Genomic DNA, 9,607 nt, shown 5'->3' on the forward strand with positions numbered 1-9,607 from the left:
GTGCCGCACAACCTCGCTTAACCCCGTCACACGGACTTATCTGCCCTGCGACGTGGCTCTGGCTGGCAAACCGCCTCCTTTCTAAGGGGGCAGTTCGTGCGGCGTAATAGCGACGTCACACGGCAGGCGTCCAATAGAAGCGGAGGGGCGGAGATGAGCGGGACGTAACATCCCGCCCACCTCCTTCCTTCCGCATTGCCGGTGGAGGCAGGAACGATGAAAAACATCGCTAATAAGCAGAAAACGTTTTTTTTGTTTTAGGACGACCTCTCTGTGGCAAACGATTTTGACCGCTTTTGCGATCGTTTAAGGTCGCTCAGAAGTGTCATACACTGCGATATCGTTAATGACGCCGGATGTGCGTCACAAACACTGTGACCCCGACGATAATTCATTCACGATAACCATATCGTAGCATGTAAAGCCCGCTTTAGAGTATTATGCCTTTAAACAATATGGGACAGTCCATGTGATGATGTCATATCTTTGGAAGCGTCTGGTTTATTGGCAACATCTGAGTTAGAGACACACCTGTGGATGTATTAATGCATACCTGAAACACACTGCTTCTTTGTGTAGCATCATGGGAAAGTCAAAAGAATTTAGTCAATATCTCAGGAAGAGAATTGTGGACTTGCATAAGCACAAGCCTCGATTATCCTTTGGTGCAATTTCCGGATACCTGAAGGTGCCTCGTTCATCTATACATAACAATCATGCGCAAGTACAAACAAGATGGGAATGTCCAGCCATCATACCGCTCAGCAAGGAGAAGGGTTCTTTGTACCAGAAATGAACCTGCTCTGATCAAACGTGCATATTAACCCTAGAACAAAAGCAAAAGACCTTGTGAAGATGCTGGCGGAAGCTGGTAAGATTGTGTCACAGTTATCCACAGTGTATTTCGTAGGAATTGGATGTTTAGGTTTAATAAATTGGTGAAAGAGTGTGTTTTTTATTGTATTTTATTTCAAATAAAGGATTTTGCAGTGTTTGTGTTTATTTCTTTTCACTTACACTATTAGTAATGGGGGTGTGACGCCCTGACAAAATCAGGTTGTCACAGATGACTGCACCACTCTTCCAGGTGCAGGATTCCCTCCTCCTTGGCCCTCCAACACAACCCCACACACAGATACAAACACCAGCCACAAAAGCCTAGTCACCCCCCCAGTACAATAGGGACACACCAGTGTGCGGGGCCAGGCAGATGGTGACGCCCACCTAGGGGTCCAGAGGTGTCAAGAGGAGGGAACACCGAGACAAGAGAGTTAGTCTAGTGCTGAGAGTGGAAGTGAGAGGAGTGAAGTGGTATTCAGGGTTGTAGCTCCCGCACTACCGGACTACCTGAGCTGACTAGGTGGCAGACGTGAGAGCAGGGCCACAGGCGACGGAGATCCAGTCGCGGGAGACCTTAAGTGGACCGGGGCAGGGTTGTAGCCCGCCGGTGCCGACAGCGGGAATCCGGTCCGGAGCCCGTGCACAGTCGGGGTACGTGGACCCTAGGGCGAGGACAGCTGCAAGCACCTTGTCAATTAGCCAGCAGGAAACAGGATTCCACGTCTTGTCCCACTAGTAGTCCAGATAGAGCGAGATGGAAGCCCAACACGGTAGAAAGGGGCTCTGCAAGTGCCTGCAAAAATCTCAAGGGTCAGACCTCGCGGGCAACAGCTCCCACAGCAAAGACATCGGGAGCGGACTTACCCCATTTCATGCGGACTAGTCAACACACAGGACAACAACACAGAAGTGCAGGAGGAATGGCCCCTGTCCTGTCTATCGGTGTGCGGGACCCGGGCACACCCCTCTAGAGGCTACCGCTATCCGGCACTTGGTTAACTACCTGGACTCTGTGTGACTTTATTGAAATAGTGAGTACACCGGTATCACCCGGTCCATCCCCACCAACTGCGCCCCAGCATTACACTCCACCTACACCTGGGCCCCAGGACTACACTTCCCCTACCCATGGAGGGGATACCATCCTGCTGCCCCGCTCCATCAGCCCCAGGCATCCCATACAAAGGCAGCGGCGGTGTTACCAACAATCGCTGCAACCCACGGGTGGCGTCACTGACAAACTCTCCCCTGTAAATAATCCCTTTATTGAGTTGTGGGCAACGGGCTGCTGCACGAGCTCCGGATCGGGCTGCCACTCGAGCCACAGCCACGATCCCGGATCCGAACATCTCGAGTAGCACCCCTGCTGTGGTCTGTGCCCCCGCCCGCTACAGGGGCAATATCATAGACTAAGCTATGGCTTAGTGGCAACTGTGAGCTGTCACTAACCCCTTATGTTACCTTGATTGCCACCACCAGGGCAATAGGGATGAGCCAAGTAAAGTGCTGGGATTGTTACATAAAAATGGATGCAAAACGTCTGGGCGGCTGCAGGCTGCAATTTTTAGGCTGAGTGGCAATAACCATGGATCTCCCCAGCCTGAGAATACCAGCCCCAGCTGTTGGTTTTATCATGGCTGGGTATCAAAACTGGGGTGGACTGAACACCATTTCTAAAAATGTTTCATTGAAATACATTTAAAAAAAAAAGCCACATGCAGTCCCATTTATTTTGATACACAGCCAAGATAAGTACATGGTTTGGGGCTGTAGCCTATAGCCATATACTTTATATGTGCTGGGTATCACAATATAGAGGGACCCTACTCCAATTTTTTTCATTTATTTATACACCACTACAGAGACGCAGACAGCGTGTGGTTCCAAGCAATCACAGACGTTGTCATAAAGGGTTGAGGGTCTGACTGTAACCAATCACATATAACGGGACTACCAGTGGGTGGGGGAAGCACTGAATATTTATGAGAGTTTATGAGCATCCCCAGAAGTAGTGTTAAAGCCACGTGGGAGTCTCGGTAAGTATAATGCTCCTGCTCTAATCCTTCTAGCCCTTTCTGCCACCATTTTAAAGCACAATATTCTGGTCTCTATAAACGTATATGGGGATCGACATGCAGGCAGATGTTTGGGATTAAGTCCGATCCAGAATAGTTTGTTTTGCTTTTCTTTAAATTTGCGTGGACCCGCCGATCCCGAATATCTGCAGGTTCACCCATCTCTACTGTATAGCTATTGTAAAAGGCACACACTGCTGTTGATACAAAGTTTACCTTTTGCAGTTTTTCCTGCAATCACAAGAAATGGTTCATCTTTCTTCAGTTCTTGAACATGCAATATCAGCTATCCACCAATATAGCCTGATCATGTAAAGCAGATCTCCACAACTCCAGTCCTCAAGGCACACCAACAGGCCATGTTTTCAGGATTTCCTATTTTACCTGGTTAACACGAAGTCACTAAGGAAATCCCAACACATGATGTGTTGGTGGGCTTTGAGGACTGGAGTTGGGAACACTGAATTAAAGGCTGCAAAATATACACACAGTGCTGGCCAAAAGTATTGGCACCCCTGCAATTCTGCCAGATAATACTCAGTTTCTTCTTGAAAATGATTGCAATCACAAATTCTTTGTTGTTATTATTATCTTCATTTATTTTGCTTGCAATGAAAAAACACAAAAGAGAATGAAACAAAAATCAAATCATTGATCATTTCACACAAAACTCCAAAAATGGCCCAGACAAAAGTATTGGCACCCTTAGCCTAATACTTGGTTGCACAACCTTTAGCCAAAATAACTGCAAACAACCGCTTCCGGTAACCATCAATGAAATTCTTACAATGCTCTGCTGGAAATTTAGACCATTCTTCTTTGGCAAACTGCTCCAGTTCCCTGAGATTTGAAGGGTGCCTTCTCCAAACTGCCATTTTGAGATCTCTCCACAGGTGTTCTATGGGATTCAGGTCTGGACTCATTGCTGGCCACTTTAGTAGTCTCCAGTGCTTTCTATCAAACCATTTTCTAGTGCTTTTTGAAGTGTGTTTTCGGTCATTGTCCTGCTGGAAGACCCATGACCTCTGAGGAAGACCCAGCTTTATCACACTGGGCCCTACATTATGCTGCAAAATTTGTTGGTAGCCCTCAGACTTCACATTGCCATGCACACGGTCAAGCAGTCCAGTGCCAGAGGCAGAAAAGCACCCCGAAAACATCAGGGAACCTCTGCCATGTTTTACTGTAGGGACCATGTTCTTTTCTTTGAATGCCTCTTTTTTTCCTGTAAACTCTAGGTTGATGGCTTTTCCCAAAAAGCTCTACTTTTGTCTCATCTGACCAGAGAACATTCTTCCAAAACGTTTTAGGCTTTCTCAGGTAAGTTTTGGCAAACTCCAGCCTGGCTTTTTTATGTCTTGGGTAAGAAGTGGGGTCTTCCTGGGTATCCTACCATACAGTCCCTTTTCATTCAGACGCCAACGGATAGTACGGGTTGACACTGTTGTACCCTCAGACTTCAGGGCAGCTTGAACTTGTTTGGATGTTAGTCGAGGTTCTTTATCCACCATCCGCACAATCTTGTGTTGAAATCTCTCGTCAATTTTTCTTTTCCTTCCACATCTAGGGAGGTTAGCCACAGTGCCATGGGCTTTAAACTTCTTGATGACACTACGCACCGTAGACACAGGAACTTTCAGGTCTTTGGAGATGGACTTGTAGCCTTGAGATTGCTCATGCTTCCTCACAATTTGGATTCTCAAGCCCTCAGACAGTTCTTTGGTCTTCTTTCTTTTCTCCATGCTCAATGTGGTACACACAAGGACATAGGACAGAGGTTGAGTCAACTTTAATCTATGTCAACTGGCTGCAAGTGTGATTTAGGTATTGCCTACACCAGTTAGGTGCCATAGGTAAGTTACAGGTGATGTTAATTACACAAATTAGAGAAGCATCACATGATTTTTCAAACCGTGCCAATACTTTTGTCCACCCCCTTTCTTATGTTTGGTGTGGAATTATATCCAATTTGGCTTTATGACAATTTTTTTTTTTCATTGAAGACAAATTAAATGAAGATAATGATACCAACGAATTTATGATTGCAGGGGTGCCAATACTTTTGGCCAGCACTGTAGTACTACTTCTAACAATACAATTGGGCGATCCAAAAGTAATGATAATCAATAATAAACACAATGAATATATGAAAAAAAAATATATATATTTTTCTACATAGTCTCCTAACAAGTCTATACATTAGAGGCCACTTTACACGCTGCGATATCGGTACCGATATCGCTAGCATGGTACCCGCCCCCACCGGTTGTGCGACACGGGCAAATCGCTGCCCGTGGCGCACAACATCGCCCGGACCCGTCACACTACTTACCTGCCCTGTGACATCGCTGTGTCCGGCGAACCGCCTCCTTTTTAAGGGGGCGGTCCGTGCGGCATCACAGCAACGTCACTAAGCGGCCGCCCAATCAAAGTGGAGGGGCAGAGATGAGCGGTACGTAACATCCCGTCCACCTTCTTCCTTCCGCATTGTGGGCGGCGGCAGGTAAGGTGAGGTTCCTCGTTCCTGCGGCGTCACACGGAGCGATGTGTGCTGCCGCAGGAGCGACGAACTACATCATACACGCTGCAGCAGCGATATTTGAGAAGGGACCCCCATGTCACCGATGAGCTATTTTGAACGTTTTTGCAACGATTCAAAATCGCTCATAGGTGTCACATGCAACGACATCACTAATGCGGCCGGATGTGCGTCACAAATTCCGTGACCCCAACGACATCGCATTAGCGATGTCGTAGCGTGTAAAGCGGCCTTCAGTCCATCTCTTTTCTAAACTTAGAATTCCCTTTGAAAAAAATTCTTGATCTTGACCCTCAAAAAAATCCCCAACAGCGGTTATCACGTCGTCAAATTTCTTGCCCCAGAGGTGTTCCTTGAGGCAAGGAAAGAGAAAAAAAAAAGTCACTGGGGGCTAAATCTGGCGAATGGGGGGTGTTCCACCAGTTCAAAGCCCGCTTCTTGAATGGTTGCCATGGCAAATGCAGCTTTGTGAGCCGGCGCATTATCTTGGTGAAACAGCACTCCAGCCTGCAGTTTTCCGCGCCTTTTCTCCTTGATAGCCTCCCGCAATCTTCTTATTTGTTCTGCGTAGGAGCCCGTAATAGTGGCTCCCTTCTCCAAATAGTGGCTCCCTTCTCCAAATAGTCCACCATAACCATAATAATTCCTTCAGCGTCCCAAAAAACAGACGCCATAACCTTCCCTGCTGAGCTTGACACTTTGAATTTCTTCGGAGTCGATTCGTCGACTCGTTTCCATGTCATCGATTGTTGTTTCGTTTCGGGATCAAAGTGGTGGATCCAGGTCTCGTCCATGGTCAAAAAACTTGACAAAAAATTATCCGTCTGCTTGAAACTTTTCGAGATTTGCTATTGAAATGTCAACTCGTTTCTTCTTTTGCTCGTCGGTTAACATGTTTGGTACCCAACGCACGGAGACCTTTCTCATATGCAATTCTTTTGCAAGGATTCTTTGAATACTGCCATATGAGATCCCTGTGACCTCAGCTACATGCCTGATAGTCACTCTTCGATCTGCCAATACAACTTCAACTTTTTTCACGTTTTCTTCATTGAGTGATGTGGATGGGTGTCCTTCACGATGTTCATCTTCCGTCGATGTTCTTCCCAGCTTAAATTCCTTGGCCCAGCGTGCAACTGTGGAATATGGAGGAGAAGAGTCCCCCAATGTTTCCACCAAGTCGCTGTGTATGTCTTTGGTAGTCATTTTTTTCAAGCAGAGGTATTTCATGACAGCTCTGAGCTCGTTTTTTTCCATTTTGATGTTCAATCCTCGGCAGTTCATATTCAAATGAATGTAGCTCCCGGGAATCGTGGCCTATTTAAGTGATTTTTTTTTCCTGGACTAGTGGGTACCTAAGAGAGAAGAAAACATTTTATTTTAATTTCTGTGTGCAATAGAAATAACCGATTATCATTACTTTTGGATCGCCCCTCGTACATAATGATTACTTTCCAAATAGAAGTTTAAGACTTAAAACTTTGAAAAGGTACTGTAATAATACAGTAAAGATTTTACAGATTGACCAGTATCAGAATGCCTACCCTGAATCAGAAACTTGGCCTGTATAATGAAATTACCGTGTCCTTCCCACGTCTTGAGAAATGCCAATAATGTATCTCCTTTGTGTCAAACTGTCTTGTGAACTCACAGCTGTCAACACAAATGCACTGACTCCATCACACCTAGCACGGAAAGTGAAGAGTGTGATTGTAATTCTGGCTGAAGGCTTCAGGCATTACTAAGCAAGGAGTTTCTCAAAGAAGAGAAAACATGTTATCAACAGTATTGTATATCACTCCAGACCGACTAATAGAATGTCTGAGAAAATATGTAAAACACCTGCTAAACTACTTGTACTAGATCTGCTCATAGGCATGCATTAGATTCAATGCGTTAGCAAAGCTAGTGTTATGTATGTACATGTGTATCCATCTGTCTTGATATACACACAATCAACTCCAGAACTATTGATACCGACTGGGCTCAAGAAATTATATTACAAGCAGCAGATATTATGCAATTCATCATTTGTGGGTTTCTTTTAGTCATTTTCTTGTCCTTGTCTTTTTTTTTTTATTGTGTATTTTTGTTGCAAATGAATCCAAAATTGTATCGAATTATGAATTTGTTGTATATTTAAATGTTATTTTATTTGCTTTTCTGCTTCATTTGAGCCTTTTTAATAGTAAAATGTCAAGCAGCCCTTTCAATTAGCATTAAAATGTCCCATGTTTATCTTGAAATGTGCAAGAAAGAAAAATAATTTGACAAAAGGTTTACTCAACTAGGGTACTAGAGTACAATAGAATTTGGATACATTTTAAATGGGGAATTAGTCTAAAATATTTGGTAATTTGAACCACACCCACATTGTGAAGAAATAATAAAAAAAAATAAAGTTTTAAAAAGAATGTTTACATCAAGGGTAAATGCCTTGATTTATCATTCTGTTTCTGCCTGTTTTTTTAATTAAAATTATTTTGTTTAAGACACTTTAATTTTGTGATAAATTCATTGTGGTTCATGATTTTCTTATGCTAGATTTTTCCAGCACAGAAAACTGACGAGCCACAATTAATTTGGGGCAAAAGTTAAATATGTTAAACAAAATTTTACTCCAAAAACAGGCACAAAAAGTATGATAAATTAAGGCTTTTATCCATGTGGTAAATATTCCTTTAAAATTTCAAGTGAAACTAAAGTTTACATAACTGACATTATCCCTATAGGAGTGTGGGTTTATTTTTTGTTCCCAGGAGCTCCACTTTCCAATTTCAGTGATTCTAAGATTATGTTTCATGACAGTGGTACATTTTGCATTTAGGAAAATATAAATTTGTCTAACTATTTGAAAAAAATGTACATTTTAAAACTTTGAATTTTTATGGCCTTATAACAGATACCATATTTTCGGGGTAGGGCTTATTCTTAGGAAAACACTGTCGGGGAAATATTACCCACCAAAAAATGCAGATCCCCCTTAGGGTAAGGTTCTACTAGTGTACGAATCTCGCATCAGTATCACCCGGCACGGCCGGGCGCTGTCCGGACAGGAGCGCCTCAGCTGCATAGAAATACATGCAGCCTACGCACTCCTGTCAGAGAGCATCAGGCTGTGTCACGTGATACCGATGCGAGACTTGCATGAGTCATACGCAAGTGGAACCATAACCTTACCAGGATAATCAAAATTTACCAGACACCAGACGTCTGCATCACTCCCAGGTTCTCCTGCGGTCTTCAGTGGGCTCTCCCCTGCTTTTGACCAACACACACATACATCAGAACGCACACACACACACACATACACATCAGAACGCACGCACACACACATACACATCAGAACGCATGCACACACACTCACACACACACACACACACACATACACATCAGAACGCACACACATACCCACCACATCCAGCAATACCAATTGCTTCCGGTCCGCAGAGAACCCAGGGATGCAGTGCAGTGGAGCGTGAGGACCTGCGGTGAAGCGCAAAGAGGACCTACTGTGGAATGCATTGATGCACGCGACCACAGGTCCTCGCGCTCCACTGCACTGCATCAAAGGTTCCTCTGCTGATTGGAAGCAATCTGTATAGCTGGATGTGGTGACTGTGTGCGTGTGTGTGCAATCTGATGTGTGTGTGCAATATGATGTGGGAGTGTTCGTGATCTGATGTGTGTGGGTGTGCGTTCCACTGCAGGTCCTCCTGATCTGCGTCTAGTGAGTATGATTGTGGGGTCTTCTTTCTTTTGGGGGTGTCTGCTTTCTATAACCAAGTGTCCTGCAGTATTTAACTTTTTTAGCTGCATGGACACTTCATTATTGAACCATGACTAGGGCTTATTTTGTGGGTAGGGCTTAAGGGTACTTTACACGCTGCGATCTCGCTAGCAAGATTGCAAGCGATCGTACCTGCCCCCGTCGGTTGTGCGACAGGGGCAAATCGTTCCCCGTGGCGCATAACCTCGCTTACACCCATCACACGGACTTGCCTGCCTTGCGACGTCGCTCTGGCCAGTGAACCACCTCCTTTCTATGGGGGCGGTTTGTACGGCGTCACAGCGACGTCACATGGCAGGCGTCCAATAGAAGCGGAGGGGCTGAGATGAGCGGGACGTAACATCCCGCCCACCTCCTTCCTTC

The sequence above is a fragment of the Anomaloglossus baeobatrachus genome, chromosome 3 (genome assembly GCF_048569485.1).
Source record: "Anomaloglossus baeobatrachus isolate aAnoBae1 chromosome 3, aAnoBae1.hap1, whole genome shotgun sequence".
Lineage (NCBI taxonomy): Eukaryota > Metazoa > Chordata > Amphibia > Anura > Aromobatidae > Anomaloglossus > Anomaloglossus baeobatrachus.